This window comes from Bicyclus anynana, chromosome 15 (assembly GCF_947172395.1).
Source record: "Bicyclus anynana chromosome 15, ilBicAnyn1.1, whole genome shotgun sequence".
Lineage (NCBI taxonomy): Eukaryota > Metazoa > Arthropoda > Insecta > Lepidoptera > Nymphalidae > Bicyclus > Bicyclus anynana.
The window spans coordinates 7,306,410-7,331,912 of NC_069097.1; the positions used below are offsets into that span (position 1 = coordinate 7,306,410).

At 36.1% G+C, this 25,503-nt stretch overlaps 1 protein-coding gene across 6 annotated transcripts in view; it reads left to right on the forward strand.

The window, feature by feature from the left end:
* Positions 1–25,503, forward strand: part of LOC112051516 (tyrosine-protein kinase Src64B) — a 123,559-nt gene that overhangs the window by 57,675 nt on the left and 40,381 nt on the right. For 2 of the 6 annotated variants that reach the window (XM_024090201.2, XM_024090211.2), the window contains one exon: positions 16,493–16,559. The exons of the other annotated variants lie outside the window; for them this stretch is intronic. The gene's annotated coding sequence lies outside the window, so the exon portion shown is untranslated. The remainder of the gene's footprint in view (positions 1–16,492; positions 16,560–25,503) is intronic. 6 annotated transcript variants of the gene reach the window in all.

Consider the following 25,503-nt stretch of genomic DNA (forward strand, 5'->3'; position numbering starts at 1 on the left):
ATAGGTAAATTATAAAAAAGCTTGGTGTTGAACTGCATTATACGATTGTGTACTTTGTTCTAGATAAGTTTGTAAAATGTTGGTAAACAAAAATAAACCTTAGCTGAGTTTGTTGTGGGCTCTTCTCGTAACGTTAATTTTAAGTTTTCGACTTTAATTACCACCATTAAATTATGACATAACTTGACGTTTCAAAAGTGCTTGTAAACTTATTGAAATAAATGAATTTTGTTTTTTTTTTATAAAATCCGTTCAATGCGATCCGTACGATGCGGATCAGTGGACGCACTTGTATGACTCTTTATACAAAGAACACTAAAATGCGTACGAGTCCAATGCGGATCTGAGGACATCTGCCATTAATGGCAGGCGTAACGGATTCTATATACTTTTCTTATAGGGGTTTTCGATGCATATACTTATTAGATATTGATTGAATTCATTGACAAGGTGCAAATTGCAAAAGAACTTGCAAAGCTCAGTATACATAGAGAGAATTTTCTTCGTAAATGTGATATTATTAAAAACTGTATTCTTATTTCAATACAAATAAAAACAATTTTATAATGAATACAAATAAAAGCGTTCTTAGGCATTGTTATGTGGACTTTAATAGGGATAATTTAAAAGTTGGACAATGGGTGCACAATTTCTTTAATTTTATCCAAGGGTGGTAAATAATAATGGTGAGATTTACAATGTAGCTCTGTAGGACTGTCCCCTAGGCGATGTGTAACTTTAATTATAGTTATTACGCGTCAACCGATCGTTAGACTGTCACGATAATGATTTGGTCAGCGAAAGTTCGTTGCAAGAAATTCTCACGTTCCGCTTAGTATGTATTGGTAAAAATACTATAGAAATCTAAGTACTTGACGCCCATATTGTCAATATCATTACAGAAAGAAATAAACATGACTACAATTAAAACCTCTTTTTAAAACCAAGTTTTTATTCATCATCGTCTGAATGATAGGGGTTAGGCCAATAGTCTACCATATGCGGACTTCACACACGCAGAGAATTATGAAAATTCTCTGGTTTGCAGGTTTCCTCACGATGTTTTCCCTTTACCGTTTGAGACACGTGATATTAAAATTTCTTAAAATGCACACAACTGAAAAAGTTGGAGGTGCATGCCCCGGACCGGATTCGAACCCACACCCTCCGGAATCGGAGGCAGAGGTCATATCCACTGGGCTATCACGGCTCATAGTGCTACACATTCAGAAACAAACATATTTAGAATCAAATTAACTGTTGACGCTACCGTTTGCTATAGTTCTTAAGCTGAACACGCCATTTCTATTTTACATTTCTATGGTAATAATCATGTTGTAAGAAACAGTAGTTATTCCTACTTCTAATACATAGAATTGCTTTTCAATATCGTAGGCATATACCACGCCAGTTTTGCCATGATTTCTAACTTACTTTCCAACTTTCAGAAACAACGACAAATCATAACTTCAACGTCTCTGATTTATATGACGTGATTTGTATGACGCCATATGACGTGATGTGGTCGCAAAACTATGCCATATACTTAATTCGACTTCGCCCTGAATTTCACTGATAGGTATATATATACTGTTTGTCTAGTTCTATTTAAAGGAAATATTTAAAAAAAAACGTTGAAATATATCACAGAACTAGTACAGAATAGATTTTGTTAACTATAAATAAAGAACTTAAGTGGAAAATGGGGCATAATAAAACATAATCACGTTTTTACATACAGAAAATTATTGGGATTTGTAATGCTAATTTATCATAAAGTTAACTATAACGAGATGAAATACTGGCATAGCGTGAATTTTAAGGTTCTGATAGACTTGGTCATTCACTTGGAACAGAATATTGAGCATTCGCCGTTTTTATATTTTTTGAACTGAACAACGGGCCGAGCCAAGCATAGAGCCAAATATTGCGACGAACATGTGTCTATTAGTATATTATAAGCTCCAAGCATATCTGCTCGCTAAAATGCTCGCCAGAACGCTCTATAGAATGCTCGCTAAAATGTTCTCGTATTTTCTCTCATGTAACATCACTAATGCTCATTACAAGTGAATCCTCAAGTTGACTTTTAGGTTCAACAGCTCATCAGAATGAAATCTTTGTGATTTTTTGCATTTTGACACCCTTAAAAATGTCACCAAGTTGTAAGTATCATCTATTATTGGTAAGTTATAGAGATGAAGACATTTAAGACTGAATTAATATGCTGCCCTAGAGGAGAAAAAGTTAAGTTTGAAAAATTTATAACTTTTCTCAACTTTTCCTCTTGGGAAGTATCAGTTAAACTTCAACCCTATCAGTTAAAGAATTTTTAATAATGCTACTAATTAAATATATTTGTAAAGTAGATCAGCTTAATGATTACAGTATTAATATTTGATAGACAATTATAGACATTAATGCATAATGATATTACAATATTGTACTCTTTAACCCACTAGTGATGTGATGTGCGTCACTTATGGTTAGAATGCAAGGGATGCAATCTTATTATTGGCCTGTTATGGCTTCATCGACAGCTCACCGCTAAGTGGATCGCTCCCTTATACGATTACCAACTTAGTAATGCATTGATACAACACTGTGTTGTACAGGCGTGGCGGGTCCAGCTATGTAAATTAAAGCACGTTTGAAAAGTCAAGTCTGTCAAATCTGTTAGTAAGTTGTGACTCTATCATTGGTTCGGAAACCAAATGGTGCCGAGAACAGTCGGCAAGAAAATTGTAATTTATAATTCCATTTGAGAATACGGGGATAAAAATATAGACTGTGTGACTCGCTAATAATGTAATTCCATTGGTGAAAGAACTCTCAAAAACGGTCCTGTAGTTTCAAAGTCTAAAAGCTGTGCTCTGCAATTTCAATACCAGTTTAGAGAAATCGTAACAGATAATTGCTTATATCTATAACTAAGAAACCTAATAATCTTAATGATTGTTCTGTGAAATGCAAAAACATCTCAATTTAGTCTGGTAGGAGATTAAAACGTTTACACAAATGTACGTGATTAGCTTTATTCAATTAGTATAATATCTAGATAAAGTATTAATAAATATTATAACCACATGCTTCATTCAAGTGACATAGAGTATCTAACTTTCAGTACCTCATACTAGTTACCCAATTCCTGAGCTTAGGTAAATCATATAATTCCAACCCTCACATAAACTGTGGGCGACACAGTAAGTCGTCTTGTTAAGATAAGCGTTCGACTTGGCCGTGAAATGTCAGTAAGATGAATTTGTTGGGATAAACTTTCAGTGGAATTAGGCTGCAAAAGCCCATCGGGGCTCGTTGACCGAAAATCGGGATGCCATAAGCAGGCCGCCCCAGATCACGTTCAACAACCCTAGTACAAGTTTACCAACTCTCGAAAACTATGCTTTACCTTTTACTATTATACCTGCGGCTAAACTAGGCTAACTAAAATCAATGAACACAAAGTTGATACTATTTGGTTACAGTACATTAGATAGAAACCCAAAATAACCAACTTTTAAAAAAATATAACTCTATAAATATTCTGGATAAGCTTCTGTGCTCACAATGTAAAAGTAACACAGCTGACAGAATGTTTCTCTTTAAGAATATTTGCCATATCTTTATATATGCTTGGAGGTCATTGGATAAGCTCTCCACCTTCATAAAGGAAGTGAAATGAAAAGAAATTGTATTAGTTTTAACTATTAAGTACGTTTAAATTATAATAATGTATGAGTCTATTGCCGGCATTTCTCAGCAAATCCTGCCTTCCGAACTGGTGCTAGAGTCTTTACAAATAGTCAAACTTGACATTTCACTAGTGCTTGTAAACTAAGCCTACTTGTTAAAAATTTTTTTTTTTTTTTTTAATGAAACCTATACTTCTATTCCAAATAAAATAACGTGGTTTCAGCTTTTATAAAATTAAAATTATGTACTTGTATTCTGACATTGTTAGTTGTAGAGCCGTTAGTGATTATCAGAATCCAGTCAATTTATGTAATACTCTGTAAAGATGTACGAGAGTCGTGATAGCCCAGTGGATGTGACCTCTGCCTCCGATTCCGCAGGGTGTGTGTTCGAATCCGATCCGGGCATGCACCTTCGGCTTTCAGCTGTGTGAATTTTAAGAAACTAAATATCACGTGTCTCAAACGGTGAAGGAAAACATCGTATGGAAACCTACATATCAGAGAATGTTCTTAATTCTCTGCCTGTGTGAAGTCTGCCAATCCGCGTTGGGCTAGCGTGGTGGACTATTGGCCTACACCCTCTCATTCTGAGAGGAAACTCGAGCTCAGCAGTGAATCGAATAAGGGTTAATAACGAACACTCTGTTTTAAAATAAAATATTGAGCGTTATATGGATGGACTTCTTACTATCGTTTTTTTTTAACATAAGAAAATATGTACTAGGGGTAAAGTGCAGATCACGTACGTATTCCAGTTTGCAATCCCTTCACGTAAATTGCCTGATATTAAGTTACGTGGTTTTGATGTCAAGTCAGACGAATTACGTATTTCTCATCAGCAGGCCAATTCACTATCTTTGACATATGTTAGTTGTCATACACGAAATTGATATTCTAAGTAACAAATATCATCCGGTGCTTACTGACAACACTTCGTGGATATCATAAATTATGTAGACGACATTCCTCAGTTGTTTTGATGTTTATTTCAATAGGTTGTTAATAAAGACCAAATTAGTGAATAGGCCAGCTGATGTTAATGATAACGATCGAGATTGACGGCTCAACGTGCTCTTCGAGGCACGGGAAATACCACCACTAACATCTCAACTCGATGATAATAAATAGTACTGAAAATTTCTTGGGAGAAGGATAAGCTGAGTATTTCATAGCTTCACACTTTTTCATGATTCAAACCCAAGACCTCGCAATCCGAAGCCATATAAACTAACCGCTGGACCGACGAGACAGTAAAAATACCTAGATAACATCTATACTAATATAAAGCTGAAGAGAATGTTTGTTTGTTTGGTTGAACGCGCTGATCTCAGGAATTACTGATCCGATTTGAAAAATTCTTTCAGTGTTAGATAGCCCATTTATCGAAGAAGGCTATAGGCTATATAACGGGAACCATGCGAACAAATGGGTGAAACCGCGCGGCGTCTACTAGTTAATAATAAATATGTTGCAACTAAAATATTTTTGTTTTATCAGAAAAATATGTTGAATACATGACAGTATCTGGTTGTTATTTTTAGATTATATTGAGTAACGAAATAAAAGAAATGTGAATCAGGAAGGACGTAATAGCGGACAGTTTTATATCTCTAAATTATATTATTATCATAAACGACGTAACACATTATATTTCCAGCAATGTTGACATCTCTTATTTTGTATACCTACGAGCTTCAAAATATAATATGAGCTTACTTCATTATTATGTTTTTCATTATAGTGTTTTTTTTTTCTTGGCTGGTGGGAATACCGTGGGAGGCTTTGGCCGTGGTTAGTTACCGACAAAGACGTATCGCCAAGCGATTTAGCGTTCCGGTACGACGTCGTGTAGAAACCGAAAGGGGTGTGGATTTCATCCTCCTCCTAACAAGTTAGCCCGATTCCATCTTAGATTGCATCATCACTTACCATCAGGTGAGATTGTAGTCAAGGGTTAACTTGTAAAGAATAAAAAAAGTGTCACCCATACGCCCGCTAACAAGTATTGCAGCAACATGGTTAGCTAAAGCTCCATATGCCCTCTCCTGGGGTCTATTTTAACATTAAAATAGATCGATAACGACCTTTATTTATCACTAGCCGATGCCTCGTAGTATCACCCGCGTAGTTCCCGTTCCCGTGAGAATACAAAGATAAAATATAGCAAATGACACTCACAGACAACACGGCTTTCTAGTGGTAAAAACACATAGACAAATTACTTTTGATCCCGGAAAATCCATAATTCCCGCGGGATTTGTGAAAAACTGAATTCGACGCGGACGAAGTCGCGGGCGTCCGCTAGTATTTAATACATTGCCGGCATATGAACTTCATACGTAACCAAAGTCAAATATTAAATTATCTGACTCATACTTTACAGGAATTTAAACATAATCATATGTTTTTTATCTCTTTCGAATCCTCCTCCTGTGCGTATGACTCACATGTTAATCAGTGACTATTGTTCAAATATGGGAACACCTGTTTTTTGAAAAATAAATAACTGGAATAGCCATATGTTAAAGAATGTAGATGAACAGCCGCTGGGTCGGTATTGTGTTGCGACTGTTTGCTACAAGTCCAAAAAAGGTAAAATCAGTTTTTGTTGTAAAGAACACGAGTACGTATTTAAATGCGGTGTCATCATCCGCATAGAGTAGTAATCCTTGAAAACATTAAAAAAACCCGCACTTGGCTTGTATCTAGAAACTTGTATTAAATAGTTTATTTTGTGATATAATTGAAAATTTATTTTATGGTTTTTGTGCTATAAAATATTGTGTAAAAATATGCGGCTTAAGTTATCTTTTAGTAGGTTAACTGACTGGTTGTAGAGCCGTGATAGCAAAGTGGCTATGACCTCTGCCTCCGATTCCGGTTCGAATCCGGTCCAGGGCATGCACCTCCAACTCTTCAGTTGTGTGCATTTTAAGAAATTAAATATCACGTGTCTCAAACGGTGAAGGAAAACATCGTTAGGAAACCTGCATACCAGAGAATATTCTTAGTTCTCTGCGTGTGTGAAGTCTGCCATTCCACATTGGGCCAGTGGTGGACTATTGGCCTAGCCCCTCTCATTCTGAGAGGAGACTCGAGCTTAGCAGTGAGCCGAATATGGGTTGATAACGAACGAGGTTAACTGTAGAAGTTAAAAGTTTTGTCACACCCCCAACTGATTGTAGACTTAAATACTAACTAAACTAAAAGGCGTTCTTGAGAATGACGTTATGAGATTTAGAACTCAAAAATATATTGAGGTAATTTTTTAACCGACTTCCAAAAAGGAGGAAGCTCTTCGTTTGGTTCTGTTCGGTTTGGTATGTCCAGCGATATTTCCGTTATTTGTAGACCGATTTTGTTATAAAATCCTTGAATAACTTCAATAAAAGGACACAATGGAAGTATTACATGCTACTACGCTGTAAATGACTACATGCATGATAAAGAAAAATAATAAAAACGATCTCCCTATCACTCGACAACTAAAGCTAAGCCCAAACTGGGCTCCATAGCTTGCATTATGTAATAAAAGTGTGGCTAGTATAATTTTTATATTATATAATGTAAAATATGTATTGCTTGAATGATAATAAATAAATAAATACATATTTCTACAAATATTTTGTTGAGCTAAGACATCTTTTATTTTTACATTGATTATGACTTAGTGTTAAAATGTCTAAAGATCCTTTTTTTTAAACCAATGTTTTTATTGCTTTCTAGACTCAGTAATTCTAGCTTTGTGTTGATGACTCAGTCAGTAGCACTAGTAATTATAATGTATAATATATTAAGTATGTGTTACATATTATACGTAACTAGCTGACGCCGCGCGGTTTTACCCGCGTGGTTCCCGTTCACATAGGACTACGGGAATAATATATAGCCTATGGCTTTCCTCAATAAATGGGCTAACTAACACTAAAATATTTTTTCAAATAGGACCAGTAGTTCCTGAGATTAGCGCGTTCAATCAAACAAACCCTTCAGCTTTATAATATTAGTATAGAATATAGATTTAAGGTGCATATAGCACCGCATTATAACAATAATATTATAATGCAGTACAGATTAGCCTCGTATTCTTGCTCAACTGCACAAAATAGAGCAGTAAATACGCTCTGTGTATTTCACCATCATTTGTTTCCAACATTAATGTCGTCAGAGGGCCCCACTGTTGCGATATCTATTCTCACTGGTACGAGTAATACCTGTTTGCGTTGCGGGTGGATGTTTACATTTTTAGTGCTATCTATTGATAAACACGTTACTGTTCTAATGACGGTCTAATTATGCTTTGTCATATTTTGTTTCATTTCCGTTTTTTTTTATAACATTTGATAGGTAATAGAACTTTTGCAATATGCGTCACTGGCGGTCGTCCGCGTGGAAATCAATGTAAACTTTCAGGCCCTATTTCACCACTATAAGTGTTGAATTTTAAAAATTTTTGAATCATATTATCAATCATATCTCGTATTTTTGAAAATTCATAAAATTTATTTATTTATTTCAAGTAGGCTCAGTTTACAAGCACTTTTGATACGTTAGTTGACTATTTGTAAAGATTCTACCAAGGTTTCGAAGGCAAGTTCTGCTGAGAAGAAACCGGCAAGAAACTCAACAGTTGCTCTTTTTAAAAAATCATACAGTATTATAATTTACAATTGATGATAACATTACAATTTCTTATAGTTTTACTTCCTGTGTGAAGGTGGAAGCTGTTCCAATGGCCTCTAAGCATCTTTATCATTGAGGAACTCATCAATGGTGTAGTAACCTCGACTAAGTAAATGTTATTTGACACATGCTTAAAGCTATGCATTGGCAGGTCTATCACAGTCTTGGGGATCTTGTTATAGAAGAGTACACCCAAACCTACAAAATGAACATTTCATAATTTATGAACAAATTTGTAAAACTATAACGTTAACAATGAAGGACTTTCTATACAAACTTTCAACCCCTATTTCACCCCCTTCTAATTTTATATAAAAATTATCCTATAACCTTTTCCGTATTATGGTCTTGAACCGTGCCAAGTTTCATTTGAATTCATTTAGTAGTTTCAGCGTGATGCCGAATTAACAAAAAAACACGGACAGACAGACAGACGAAATCGAAAAAACAAAAATTTTAACTTCAGTATCCATATATAATGTCCGTATATAATGCCCCTCCCCAACAAACATTTTCAAAATATCTTCAGTATACAGAATTGGACCTGCTTCAGTTTTATTAGGGTCGAAAAAAACTTCAATCACATTACACTTACTTACCTACCTCACGATGTATGTACCTATTTTTACCATTTACTTGAAAAATGGAGGACCCCTGTTTAAGGACTTTCTTCCATAGCCTATGTTCTGCTCCTAAGTCCAATTTATTTCTACACAAAAATTTCTTAAAATCAAGCAATCAAAAAATTCATTAGTCGGTTTAGTTGAAAAGGTAACAGATAGGTAGACGTTTACTTTGCGTTTATAATTAAATTCGGACAACGTGATTTATTTGATCTACATTTATTCATTGTATATTCATCAATATCAACTCATATTCGGCTCACTGTTGAACTCGAGTCTCCTCTCAGAACGAGAGGGGTTAGGCCAATAGTCCACCACGCTGGCCCAATGCGAACTGGCAGACTTGACACACGCAGAGAATTAAGAAATTTCTCTGGCATGCACGTTTCTTCACGATGTTTTCCTTCACCGTTTGAGACACATGATATTTAATTTCTTAGTTGGAGGTGCATGCCCCGGACCGGATTCGAACCCACACCCTCCGGAATCGAAGGCAGAGATCATATCCACTGGGCTATCACGCCTCTTCAATGTGCCAACCTCCATACCATGTTGAATACATCGGTTCTCATTGTATATTATTTCAGTCTAAATTGAGAGGAATATATTTTTCTGCTCAGTGAACAACCCCATATAACAGTTGATCAGTAACATCGCACAAGGGAGCTAAATACACCGGAAAAGATAAATAGCACCAATAATAACCGGAGAGAATAAAAAACAAAAGTACTAAACGAGCCGCTAGACCTAACGGCGTCGCAGCCGATACATTCCCAGGTTCTTGAACTTGAAACTGAAAGAGTATTTATAATACGGCGCGTGCATACGAACTCAAATCTGCACAACCAGATTGCATGAGTAAGCTCAAATGAACTTCAACCGGTACTTCATGAGTCGTGACTAAATATTTTTTTCTTAGAAAGAAACTCTTTCTTATTTTATTTAAAATTTCTTCTCGTCTTGGGGATAAATAAATGTCAAATTCACTTTTATTGTACTTACAATGTATTCAATTGTATCTGGTCCATTGAAACCTACAAGTCAAAGGGATACTATTTATTGTCCAAATATAGATTTCTTTGAAAATTGGCCTCGTGAGTTCTCCTTAGTTATCCTAATTTTAGGCCAATATTCATCTCTGTATCATTTGGCGCAGAGTACCGACTGGGTTTCTCCTTTTAGCCCTTATAAAATGTGTCATGTCTGCTTATGCAGGCTCTTTCTCTAATAAGGATAATCATTTGTGCAGTGTGAATGCGTTACAACAAACAAACTGACAAACATACACATTTGCATTTGAATTCCATTTAAGCTATTTACGTTTTGGCTCGCTATAACGATAACTGTTTACGTATTTGCTCCAATCGTATACGCTTTTTCCCACATTTTCCGCGCCGCTTGCATGAAATATCTTGTCCTGTTATGGCGAACCGCTTGCAAACAAGCTTGTTAGCTATTTTGTTTCTCAGTAGCTTACGGTAAACATCATTCAGCGTCGTACGGATACAGTTTGTATTCGATCAACATTTTATATACAGTTCACTAGTAGACGTCTTTTTTATTTTGAGATTTGCGCTTGACTACAATCATGCCTGATGGACAGCAATGATGAGGGCTAAAAAGCGCGCTTGCCTAGAAGATGCCTATTCACTCTTGCCTTGAAAGAGCACAAATAGTACGTGTCAGGAAATAGACGCTGGAAGGACATTCACATCTTAGCAGTTCTAATTAGAAACGTTGATGCAAAAGAATTCGTACGTATCTACTGGACCCTGACCACAAAGGAATGCCATTTTTCACAACATCTCTCTGTTCTGTGGTAGAAAGGTGATGGAGGAACTAGACGTCTTTGCGCGAAATATTTGTGTATTTCTTTTCTTCCTTCTTATTTTAATAAACTCAGTTGTGGGAGGGTATAGCGAAAACGACTATTCAGTCGATCATCTAGCCACTTAAAGTTTACTTGCATTTTTACATCGACTATCAGAAAAGCAGATGACTTCATTCAGTTATGAAGAAAATGACCAAGAAGCAGATAATAGATATTTGGTTCAATTGTTAGTCATAGCTTGCTAGATTATGCCTAGGTTAGCCTTACTATAGATTACTTTATACTAGTCTATTGTGTGAAGATTTAGATGTCGCTAAATAAAGAAAGAAGGAAAAACCTTCATTTTAAAATTGTGCCACACACCATAAAACCGATGCAGCGATTGATGCCTAAACCACCTGAGCAAGGGAAGACCAAAACTCAAGCAGCAGAAGCATCAAACACCACACTGTAATGTTTGGCACAACTTTAAAAAAGGTACCAGCTCAGCATTTTGCTGCATGATCCAAGTAATTAGAGAGCATTCAAAGAGGGTTTCCGAAGTGTAAATGAAGATTGTGATTCGGACTTGTTATATATTTCTGCGGTATACATACATATAAATATAAATGTAGTTAGTGTTCTGGACATACTACAAGAGTATTACAACAAATTGGACTTGTTATACTCGTACATACTTAGTTCAAATCCTTAGGAGGTAGTATGTATGTAGTGTTAAGGCTAACCTAACGAAGTGTAATTGATCTGTGAGTGCGAGGCGTCTGCAACAGATTGCAGGTTACGTGAGTTAGCTACGTCGTTGTCGAGTGGAAATTGGTTTTACGTATCAATAGTTAATACCACCGTGCGTTATTTATATATTAGATAGAATATACAAGTGTATTGTGTAAAGACTGACCTAGGATGTCGCTACAGAGGGTTGGTTCCCGAAGTGTAATTGAGCGTGTGATCGTGCACCGACTGTGAGCGCGAGGCGTCTGCAACAGATTGCAGGTTACGTGAGTTAACTACGTTGTAGTCGAGTGGAAACTGGAAATTGGTTGCATGTATCAATGCTTAATAACATCTCGCCAAGTTTGGCCAAGTGCGGAAAAGGCCCAGGAAAAAAGAAGAAGAAGAAGAAGAAGACCATCGTTTGGAAACTAAAGACTAGAAAATAATAGCAGTGTGTATTGAATCTGACTACTCCTCGCTAATCTTCACTTTTATGTCGACTCCACGCAGTCTTGTCTTCTCCTTGTTTTTATGAAGCGAAGCCAGAAGCTCGTGAAGGCGGTCCAGAATGAAGCTAGCCCCAGGTATTTTATGCATTGCCTAGGCATTGTATAGCATACCTGAGTTATATACGTTGCCAGTAACATATACACATAAAGGTAATCACCTAAACCTGTACATTAGCACCTGAGTCGTGTGTTATTAACTATTTCTCTAAAAACGTGACCGCAAATGGTGCCCGCTTATTAAACACAGCCGATGTAACACCACACATGAATTATCTATGTATTCTGCAACAAAGCGCAGCTGCTAATTGCCACACACGTCCCAATGTTGTTTATATCCACTACATTATGATTGCCATTATTGGGTTATCAATAAAACGAGCATAGGTTTGACCGCATTTGTTTGCACCAATAATTCTAATAGAGTTTTGTTTTACCTTTTATTTTATCATGTAACAAATTGCAGTTGTTATTTTATTATAATTTAATTTTTCCCGCATTTAATAGAGTAATTGGAATAGGGAATATCACCATGTCAGCCGATGGTCGTCCATTGCAGGGCATAGACGTTTTGTAGAGACTTCGCTTCGCTCGCGTCGCGCAGTCTACCTGGTGAGGTCACACTGCACTGTCTAGTACAGGGTACTATTTGATATACTCCAACGATCTCTACTTTCCTCTTCTCTTTAATTCTTCTACCTAAATTTCTGTTTGTTCTACTTTCAAGTTTCATCACTCCGCATACATGCCCAATACATTGATGGTTTAAAGTGAACATTTATGATTCAATTGAATAAAAGGAGTTATTCTGAACTGATTGAACGAATAGACACCGAGCATATACGCAAGTTGGAACCGAACATACTGTACTATGTGTCAGTCTTGGCTAGACCTTCCTCCATTCTTTTTATTATTATTTTATTAAGAGCCGTGATAGCCCAGTGGATATGACCTCTGCCTCCGATTCCGGAAGGCGTAGGCGTTGATTTCTTAAAATGCACATAACTGAAAAGTTGGAGGTGCATGCCCCGGACGGTATCCGGACCCACACCTTCCGGAATCAGAGGCAGAGGTCATCTCCACTGGGCTATATGTATAAGTTTGTAAAATGGTGGTAAACAAAAAAAAAATAAACCTTGACTGTGTTTGTTGTGGGCTCTTCTCGGACCAAGGAACCCTCGTAACTTTAATTTTAAGTTTTGGACTATTATTACCACCATAGATTAAATTAAACTATGACATAATCCTGATTTTCAAAAGTGCTTGTAAACTAAACATAATAAAAATAGATGAATTTTGAATTTTATCATGGCTCAGGTTTACCCTCCCATAATAAGTTATCACTTCAATAACTAAGGTCTGGCTGACACACGCTCTCGTTCTATAATAATATGAGTCACCGCATACGTACGTCGTGAAACGCCGACACTCGTTCAACAGTTTGTATGGATTGACCTATTTCACAGCTTTGCGGTAAAAAAGAGTTAGCAACTTCTTTGACCCGTATGCTCTAAATTTCAGTCCAAGTGTTCAGAGTAAAAATATCGCTATTAAGTTCTTGGCTTTATTTAACCGTTTTAAACGTGCAAGTGTACTCATTTGGACCTATTTTTGAGCTTCTTGAACTAGAAATATACTACCTACACACTCGTAAGTGACAAATAAGAGTCAAGTAATAAAAAAAAAGTGTGTGTCAGCTCCGACGCACGGATGGAGTTTACTCTTTCAGATCGATTGTCTAAATAGGTGTATGTTGCCCCGCAGCATACACTATGTACGTTTCAATATTAACGCATTTAAAGTGAAAGGTGCGCAACCGAGGAGCAGCAAGCCGCGGCGTGCGCGCCCATCGACAGCGTGCGCACGCATTAATTTTTGGCGGCAGCGCACGGTGAAAGATGCGCAAAATAGGTTACGCCCAAAAACGTAACACTGTCATTCGTTCATAGAATTTTACTGCCCACATTTTTTTTTATACCGGTGGCTATATATGAAAAATCGATTTCGATCGATCGAAAAACTAAAATCTCTAAATCTGATTGACTTGGCGCTCTAAGATCTTATTGAATATATTAAGTTTTAATTGTAAAGTGAATTGTGTCGGTTAGGTTAGGTGTGACCATACCTAACCTAACCTGAGATGTTGTTAGGTTAGCCAATCACGTAATAACTTAAGACAGAAGTTCTATTAATTACGGACTGAATAAAGTAACCGTTTTGGTATTACATGAATCTCACAACTTTTTACGAACAAATGAAGAACAAATGAGTTGATTTTTATGGCATAAATACATTACAAATGTATCTACGTAATTTATTTAAGTCATTACCCAATCCCGTATTCCCGCAAGGAAGCGATAAACAGTTTAAAGACTAGTCGCCAATGTACAAAGAAATCACCATATCACCCCATCAATCACAACTGACCTGGTTCATGATGGGAAATAATGTTTATGTGCCGGCTATATGGAAGAGTTACACAATGTTTACTGACCATTCGAGTTATTGCTTTTATGATAACATGTATGTCGCCGGGGAAGCTTGGCTCACTGAGGGCTCTATGGCCTCAGACCTAATAGTTGTCATGTTTGCTCTGTGGTTATTTCGAATCGACTTGTTATCTAGTGGTCTGATCATTTTGCAGTCAAAATACTGTTCCGTTTTGATTTGATTAATAATTGGTCTCTCAAGTAATGATGACAGTTGACAGCAGTAGAAAATAAAAACTCTTTAGGTTCTGTGTTGAGATTTTGCTGTCGTAATGGTCAGCAAAATCTACGTTAATTAATTTAATAAATTTAGAATCAAGTTTTCATGTAATTAGGTTTTGATTATTTACTCTTGAAGTAATTAAGATTGTAAAACGTTACCACCATAACGAACGTGGCGGCGATCGACCAATAGGAGATCACGTAACTCTCATCCAATGGCATCGCGTCCCAAATGGCGCGTACGCGTGTACCGTCACTGTGTATTCACTCTAGTGAGGCATCCTGCCTCCGTCTGTCTCCGTAGTCGGCTGTTAAGTATAGTGAAATAGTGAAGTGTTAAGTAGTGTTATTAAGAAAAGGAAAGTAATTAGTGACTTGGGCTATTAATTGGTTCAATTCTTTGTTGAGCAGCTTGAGGCGTCATGCTGCTTGTCGCGTTAGTGATTTTGTTCGATAATGTTTCGTGATGAAGTAATTATTGATCTTAAATTGTTTACTGTGGGCATGGAGAGCACGTCGGGCAGGGTTGGTGAGTGTTTACTAGTATTAAAAGGCGCCTTTAAACCACACCCAATGGTCACAAGTCCTGGGACTTGCTCGATGTACTTCCTCTACCACAACTACCAGGGTAAAATAGTAAAATTAAGAGTAGATTATTGTGTAAGCGATTAGTGAGGTTAAGCATAGCATACCTATTGTAATTGGCAGAGCCGATGACCAAGGTTAGGTCAGCGGTTCTGTCCATTTTTTTATTAATGACTCTACGATTTCTACGACATGTATGATTTATTGATGCTTCTTAACAATAGCTTATAGTCAAAAATTACACATATAACAAAGATATTAGTAATTTTGTTTGAACGCACATACAAATCTAACAATCATTACATTACTTACGACGTCATTAGTTCGTGTCATTTTGTATGGGACGTTTTTCAGGGATCCGCGGCAGCGCCGCAAATCTGACCCGTAAAATCCCTGTAGCTCCGAAAGTAATGATCGCAGATACCCTGTTCCTTTTACACAATTGTTTTACTATTAACATACTTTTATATTTAATGTACTGTCATCATCCCTATTATTAGTAGAAAGCTGTGATTTAGCATGAGTATATGTACATGTTTTTGGGTTCCTTCACTACATGCAAAGTGAGAATGATTTGTTAATCGTCTATCCTATAGTGTAGGGTATCGTTGTCGGTATTAAATAATGTTTTGCTAGTTCTAATTCAATCTACGGAACCCTATACTACGCGTGGTTTATAAAACTGTAGGGCTATTCAGTAATAATGTTCTCATACCTGGGTGACAGTGTGTCTCAGTATTAGATTCTTCTCAATGGTATTTTGTGTAACACCATATTAATAGAGAGAGATGGACAGGAATTCTAAACTTACACTGACGAGTTATAGAACATCGTATATTTAATATGTCTATTCATTTCATTCATTCAACATTCGTTTCTTGGTGCCATTTTTATATATCCTTTCATTTCATTCATAAAACATTCGCTTTTTGGTGCCATTTTCATTTGCGTCAGTCTTTATTTACAAGCGATTTTTATTATTATCCGTGTAAAGACGATCCGATGTAAAAATCTACAGCGTTCTTTGTCTTTCAAAATTTCTCGAGCTTTAAAAAGCTAAAGCAAAAACAGTTTTGTCTGTTTTAGGAAAATAATTATGCTAAAATAATTTTGATTCGAATAACATTGTTTTTCTTTGTTTCAGGTGGGTAATTGACACTGTACCAGATGTTATTTATGAAAATAGAAGTTTTGGAATGACTTGTGAACGGGTAAGAACATCGTCTAGTAATAAAACGCTATATTAAGTGATGTTTGCTGTTCTGTGGTTTATACCAGATAGGTATAACAATAACCATTTATTTCACTACATAATATGACAGAACATATGTATTGTATACATAGTATATGCCCTCATCTCTTATTCATTATTGATAAGAAATAAATGATAGATAATATGCTAGTTAAATTGCAGTTAAAATAAGCTTTTATTTGCCCTAAATAACTGATGAGGCTATATAAATACCTATTCCCTCCTCCTAAAAAGTTGACGGCCTCCGTGGCGCAGTGGTATGCGCGGTGGATTTACAAGACGGAGGTCCTGGGTTCGATCCCCGGCTGGGCAGATTGAGATTTTATTAATTTGTCCAGGTCTGGCTGGTGGGAGGCTTCGGCCGTGGCTAGTTACCACCCTACCGGCAAAGACGTACCGCCAAGCGATTTAGCGTTCCGGTACGATGCCGTGTAGAAACCGAAAGGGGTGTGGATTTTCATCCTCCTCCTAACAAGTTAGCCCGCTTCCATCTTAGACTGTATCATCACTTACTATCAGGTGAGATTGTAGTCAAGGGCTAACTTGTAAAGAATAAAAAAAAAAAAAAAAACCATTACATTACTGTGTGATATAAGGCAATCTTTACTTTTTTTTTAGCAATTTCACTAGGCAAACTATGTACAATATGTCAATGTGAATATTTTCTATCACTTATTTCTTATCTCATTTAAATAACAGATGAAGGGATATATTTCTTATGCCGGATCTCGTACTACATTATAATGTAAAATATCCATTATTTTTATTACCATTTCATTCAATACATCAAAGATATCATCATTTTAAATATAGACATTTAGTTTCCTAACATTTCCATATAAAGAAGTATCTAATTTTCTTTATCTCTCAACTTTATCGCCGCGTCATGCAAGCTCCAGCAAACACAAAATAGTTTTATAAGTTCATTGTTATCATTAACCGCACCCACTTCCTTTATTCTTAACAGCTTTACGATGTTTAGGCAGTTTGAATGTTTGGAAGATTTCTGAGTATTCATTATTTACTTTTATACCCAGTAAACTACGGGGCCGCCCAGTTTATGAAACATTAATTAATCCTTGGTAAAATTAGCTAATCAACATTTTAATCGTTGATATAATCTAACTCAGCGTTGTAATATTGTTCTTCTGGTCGATGTACCAAATAAATAAAGCCTAACATCGTATAGTTGTAGTGATCACCGCAGAGTTTCGTCGAAAATAAGTCATAATAATATTTTAGACTTGTTAAACGCAAAGGTATATACAACTTTATTAGCATTTCCGTAACATTATTCGCCTGTTAAACTAACAATAAAATACTGGGTGTTTGCAATAATTAAGGATAAATTACTTGAGTTTTATAATATAGGACATAACCATACTTCTCATGACGTATTCATATTGTTTAAATCTTCCAAATTATCTTATTTGGAATGTTAGTTAACCGGTTTATTGATCATCCATTCAGAAACAAGGGCGATATTGCTAGCTTCCACTCACAGAGTGAAACTCCATTTTAATAATAACCCGTCTTATAAAATATATATCTCTGTTTTACACGTCAAATATACGAAACCACGTTCCTTTAAACATGGGCGTATAATGTGTTTATTTTGCCGTGTTTTCTTTACTTTCTGTTTAATTTACTTCACTGTGAGTTAGATGTCTGCGTCGCAAATAAATGAGGATATCAGGGATTTGGTGGATTTTCTCAAGACGTCAAGAGTGTGTTATATATAAGGGTGTGTATATTTAAAGCTTCTGAAAGAAAACCATCGAGATTTCCTTCTTTCTAACCCGGTAGCCTATATCTTAGAGACCCTTTCGAGTCCTCTTTTCTAGTTTACCATGGCTTTCAGACACAAGCCTTACTTCCAGGGCTTTCTCTTTAATGATCTTACAATGTATCCTATAACTTGGGTATAATTAAAAAAAAACGGTAGCTTCTTAAATTGCGTTCCTTATTAGGCCATATCTACACTTACCGGTCATGGACAAGTGCCAACTTAACTTGTATTATATAAAACTTGTTATTGGAAATATGTATTAAATAACGATATAGGTATCAATATGCATGATTATCGGCGAAAGTGGATGGAAAATTAAGTACTTTATTGAAAGTCCACCGTTATTTACCGACATTAGATTAATTCTGATTAATTATAACGTGAACATCGTTGGTAATATATGACATTTGAATATTTTCAACTGACAAAAGGTGGTTCTGTATTCGAAACCGAGTGTATTTTTACAATTGTTGGTTGTATGTCTGTAATCAAATTCTCTGCTAATCTGATTTGGATGGAGTTAAGGTATTTAAATGCATATTTTCTCAAGGAAGATAGTACATAATGTCAACCACTGACGATCAAGTAATCTCACATGGCTGCAGCGCTAACGTCATGCGATCGCGACCAATACACGATCAGTTTTATCGGACGTCAAGCCGTTAGCGATGCAGGCATGTGAGATTACTTGATCGTCAATGGCTGACATAATACAAGGGCGGTTCGGTTTTTCTTGTGAAAAAAAAATATTTACTTGCTTTAACGTAAGTCGTATTATAAATTGTTGATAAAAAATTAACCTTGTATTAGGTAAACATACTTAATATACTTGATACTAATTTAGGATGTAAATTCGTTTAGTAAATTATTTCAAAGGTCGTATACAAATTATTTCCTTAAAACGTTTATCTGGTACCTACTTCATCTATATTAACGGATGCTAATAGGTAGCTAATGAAGAAGCAACGCAAAGGAATTACTCAAAATTTACAAAGATCTAATTAATAATTTTAATTCAAAGGGCCTATCTATATGCTAATATTATAAAACGGAAGAGTTTGTTTGTTTATTTTAATGCCAATCTCTCAATTTTTTTCATAGTTAGAAAAACAGATGGTCTTCTCAGGAAATAGGTGTTAGTTACACTATTTATAACTCAAGAACGACTGGACCGATTTGGCTGAAAATTTGTGGAGAGGTAGCTTAGAGCCAGGACATATACTGACATGATACTCAGGCTAGGGGCAGGATAGTAACAGGGTAGGGGTAGGATAGGGATAGAGTAGGGGTATGGTAGGGTAGGAGTAGGAGTAGGATTTGAGTAGAGGAATGGTAGGGTTGAGTACGGGTATGGTAAGGTAGGTGTAGGGTAGAAGTTGGGTAGGGTAGAGACAGTGTGGGAGTAGGAGAGGGTAGGATAGGAATAGAGTAGGATAGGGGCATGGTAGGGGTAGGATAGGGATAGGGTAGGATAGGGACAGGGTAGGGGTAGTATAGGGATAGGGTAGGATAGGGACAGGGTAGGGGTAGGATAGGTTAGAGGTAGGGTAGGAGTAGGGTTGAGTAGGGGTATGGTAGGGTAGGAGTAGGGTTGAGTAGAGGTATGGTAGGGTTGAGTACGGGTACGGTAAGGTAGGTGTAGGGTAGAAGTAGGGTAGGGTATGTGTACAGCTTCACGCGTATTAAGTCACGGGCGTCCGCTAGTCAGTTTATAAAAACCTAGTTTTATTATCGTTATAATGACTCAGTATAACGCTAAGCGGATCTTAGAAAAAGACGTTTTCCATTAATTTTGTACTTGAAGATAAATGTCATTAAACCAAAATAAACGATAAAGTTTTTGCTCATTTCTTATGCTATCTTGACGAGGTGAATCATCTTCACTGGTAAACCCTGAGCTCAGAAATAATTTTAGGAGTTTTCGCATAATGAATGCTTTTTTAAATCGCAGTATTAACACATTTTAAAATTTTAACCTTTGATTTTTATTTGTATTAATGGCAAGCTGCAACCTTTTTAATTTAGTTGTACCTACCTCCATGCCTGTGTTTTTAGTAGTGAAACAATTATTTAGTTTTTATAGTGTTAGTATTTAAAATATGAAAAAAAGAATTAATTATATATTACCCATTTCACCCTTTAGGTGAGCGAATGTCTTATATTGTTAGAGGGTAATAAGACAGTTGTCCAATGGCCAGGAATCGAATCCTACACTTTTTGAATCTGACACCTTTAACCGTGAGCTACTGAGACCTTGAAATCTAAAATGCACAAACATCACACGATACGTTGCCTAATGCGATTTTATTATGCGAAATAAGTAACATTCTTAAAGAATCTGTATTTGATTAATAAAAGTATTTCAAACTTCACTGTACGCAGATGTAGAGAACAATAACTCATTTTCTCGTCTATACGTACCGTAACGCTTAATCGCTTAGTGTTCAGGCCTTTTGTGTTTCTGACAGGATGACAAAATTTTAATACTAACTCTGTAGACGTAATACCCCCGGTATTATTTCATCCTTAATGATTTTGCCGTCAAAACTTTCGGCTTGTTACAAATGAAATGACTATTTAGAAAACCGGAGAAATCTTTTCTTTCAAAATTCTTTGTTTGACAAAGAAACGCTTTTTAATGCCCATTTTTTCCATTCGTCATCTTTTGATGTATTCTGCAGATTCTTAAATGGAGGTTTTACTGAAAAATTATAATAATAATCAAACACACTTTATGAGTCGGTAATTTGAGTTTTTTAGCTTTTTCCGGATAAGGATAAGACTCAATAGCTCGACGGTAATAGCGGTTGGACTCATCACCAAGCGGTGGTGGTTCGATCCCCGCCCCGCTAGTCTATTGTCGTAACAGTCACAGTCTTTCCCAACTAGTTGGAGGGGAACGGGAATGTTGGTCACATTATAAAAAATATGGCAATTATTCTTTAAAAAAAATTAATAATTGCCATTTGTGAAAAAAAATTCATTAAGTAATTAAAAAAAAATCCACAAACAATTAATATTAAAAAAAAACTCGCAACCGCATAGCACAAGCGAAAGTGTGGTTTACGTAACCCGCAATGAAATTCTAAAGTTTTTTCCGACATACGAGAGGTTTGCCTAATTGGAGCATAAAATGCTTTCAACAGCTCTCTAGTTCACAACAATAGGTGTTTATACTTTATGTACGGACGAATTAAGGACGACCGCTTTAAGTATGCTTATAACAAATGCGGTACTGTGTACACATATAAATTATAATACATATATCGTATATATATTGTTGTACAAAGGGATCGTGTAGAATTAGGAGTGGGAACACACTTTTAAGACGCTAATAGACTTTTTTATTTTTTGTTTATACTTCAGAACCCAGTCATAGTGAATTTGAACGTGTTTTTACAAAAAATTGTCAATAGCGGTTCAAATGTTTTATGATATTTAATGCTATCATTGAGCTCATAAAGGCTTAGCCATTCAAATGCTATGATATTCATATATTCAGATTTATGAATATCATAGCATTTTATATTATCGTAAAACAATCAGGATAGCTTCCTAGGATCTCAAGAATCTAAAAACGGTGTGAAATAATTATCTTCTCTACGTAAGAGAAAATGCATTCACTTGACTAAATGGCGAATCTGTTAATTTTTAAAGACAAGTATTTAATTGACGTAACGGGCCCACCTGATAGTGGAATATTTTATAATCATGTACTTGTGACTAAACCACAACCATCAACTTTAAAGATATTAAAAAAAATATTAAGTAATTAGGATACTTCTTAGCGGCAGGAATAACAATGAAGGTCGAGGTCACATATAAAAAACCCTATTAGATATTTTTCAGTAAAAAATCTTTGCGAAACCATTGAGAAATATATACCTACAGGTCGTCGAAATATTTTTGTGGAACTATAATATTTGTGAACGTATAATATTTTGTTTTGATTACACAAACGTGGCAAGAACAGTTATAAGTGTGCCTCTGTCTTAAACTTGGTTTACGTGTGGGGGACGGCGAAGGCTGAAAATAGAATTGTTGCTGGTTGACTAAAAAATATACCAAACATTGTGTTACTCATACTTTTGGAAATATTTAAATTTTGTTCAATCATGTACAAGTTGGTTTTGTATTGATTTGGGGATTTGGGGTTGTGATTGTAAATCAAAATAAATAAAAGAAACTATATAGGTAGCAACCATACTTACAAAGTTTTACGGGTCTACTATATACAAAAAAAAATTACCTATTAAAGTATCATCTCCCTGATTAATGTTGTTTCTTTAATTACATAGGTTTCTTTAAATACATACTCGCAGGTATCCGCGACTCGGTCCGCTCGGACTTGTACTTCTTCAAATTAGTTGTTAGCCTGTTACCACCGTCACATAATTTCAGGTGAGATCGCTTTCAAGGGCGTGTTTTCTAGAATGAATTCTTTTATCAATTCTTCTAGAATGAAAATTAAATAAAAAAATACCAGTTAAAATTTAAATAAAAAGTTCCGTGTAAATTATATGTTAAACACGAAGAAAGCGTTGTTTAACGCTGTATCGCTACATGACGACCACTACCACATTCTACCAGCCGGGCTAGCATGGGCAAGGGATAAAATTTTCCTTAGTCAGTGGATATAATCCACCCATTATATCCACTGACTAAGGATATAAATCCACCCGTCATAGCATGGCCACAAGGGAAAGACAAATTAATCCCCGATTGACATTACGCGTGGAGATCTTTTCCTCGACTATGGCATATGGAGTGGATAAAATGATATACTTTGGGACTTTTGACATTTAAACGCGATAAATTTATCCCTGTGAAGTTGATGTGGGGATAAAACTTTACTTAAAAAAACAATTATGTCTCGCATGTTTTGGTCTTTAACAATTGCTTCGCAATATGGGGTGGGGTAGGGGTAGGGTAGGGGTAGGGTAGGGGTAGGGTAGGGGTAGGGGTAGGGTAGGGGTAGGGTAGGGTAGGGGTAGGGCAGGGGTAGGGTAGGGGTAGGGCAGGGGTAGGGTAGGGGTAGAGGTATAGAAGGGTAGAGTAGGGATAGAGAATAAGTGCACTTATGTCACAACGAAGCTTGACCGGGTCCGCTAGTATGATAGATACTATAGATACCTACTACAAACCACCGCAAAAAACAATCACCAAACAAAACAATGCCAACATAAAACAGATAAATAATATGCACAAAATAACCAAATATTATCAAATTTACGTTTATTTCGGACTATTAATATACCTAATGCCAATTTATAAGATATATACAAATGGGTTGACAAGTCTTTCCCTCCGTTTATCCACCGGGGATATTATATCCACCGGCGTGCCCATGCGCGGTGAGTGGATAAAACGAGTGTGGGGGATAAACGTTTTATCCTCTCCCCGTGGATAATTTTTTCCCTTGCCCGTGCTAGCCCTGCAGTTCACACTGCTGTAAGCTGCAAAGTAAATACCCACACAAAATAATGTAATATATGCATTTGGAGTGGAAGGCAAAAACTAGTTATTTAGCAAGTATATAAAACAAACTTGGTCGCGTCGGACCTCAACAATCACCCCTCAGTTAAATAACAAACAATAGCCCTGTAATTACATTAAAAACAGCGGGAGTTTCGCGATGGCCCTCTTGTTTTGGCTTGTATTGTACCCGGTACCACGTATTTTGGTCGTTTGAAATTCGACACCGAAAAAGGATAAAAGACTTAAAAGCTTTCAAAATGATTATATGGTTCGCAGTTCACAATAAAACTAAAGGATTTCCGCTACAGGTACCTCTATGTCTACCAAATTTTTTATTGAAAAAAAAAATAGAATATTAGCTACCGTTTTCAGGCGTAACTAACATTTTCTTTTTGTTTTCAACTAAGCGAAAAGCCTTTGCTAGTCTATACCAAATACTGACATTATAAAGAGGTAAAGTTTGTGGTGTTGTATGGGGTAATATCTAGATCTACTAAACAAATTTTTATTGTTTTAATGAGGAATAAAGTCGCGCTTGACCACGGTCTCACCTGTAGATGTAGCTTGGCGGAACGCATTTGCCTGGAAGATGCGTATTCACTCTCATCTTAAAAATTACCGGGTTGTAAGAATTAGGAAACACTGAAAAATTCATTTACCACTAGAAAAACACGTTATTTTGTTATAGGCCCGAATTTATCCCAATATTCTCACGAGAACGGGAATAACCGGGGGACATTGGCTAGTATCTTATACAAGAAAATCGAGTGAATCAAATCGAGCTCTATACTCCGTACCAAAAGAGCTGGCAATAAAGTTCATCGACCTTTCTGTGGTTCAAGCAACAACAAGCTTTTGTAAACTTGATAATAATCATTAATTTTCAATAATTATACAAAGTATTTCAAACGAATTAAATGCCTGAAATAAATAATACAGGAGGAGGTCAGGGTTAGAGAGTGAGAGAATAAAGAGTGCACCTATGAATGCACTCACACTTGTGCACTATAAAATTATCTCCTGCGTACATGGTTTATCTCAAAAATGAGATTGGCCATGGCTGAAAGAAACAACAATTCAGTCAGGAGCATATTATTATTGTTCTCGCCTTACCGTGAACTAACGAAATAAGGTTTTCTTCAAGAGATACAAGAGAATTCACCACTCCTATTCATAGATCAAATGAATGTAAACCGAAATTGATTACAACAAATCCGAGCGAATATTTTCAATACAACACGGTTGCAGCTATTTTCGCATAAATCTAGCAGAAACAAGTTCTTTGTAAACTGTGAGGTAAATAATGACCGAAAATTAGGTTCCCCGTAAATCGTAGAGTTTAGACTATAGTAATAAATTCTTATAAGCAATAACTGCTTGTGTAAATGCATTTGTAAGTTTCATTATAAAGTCAACAATGCAGTGTTTACACTAATAGACCAAATATTTAATGTGCACTAGGGGATGCCCGCGACTGTGCGTAAAATTCAGTGTTTCACAAACCCCATGGGAAGCCTGGTTTTTTCGGGATAGTAAGAAAGTGAAAGTGTCTTTATAATCAGTTAAGCCGTTCCAGAAATTAGCTTGAACAAACAGACTGACAGAAAAAATACTTGAAAAAAGACAGTTATTTTGA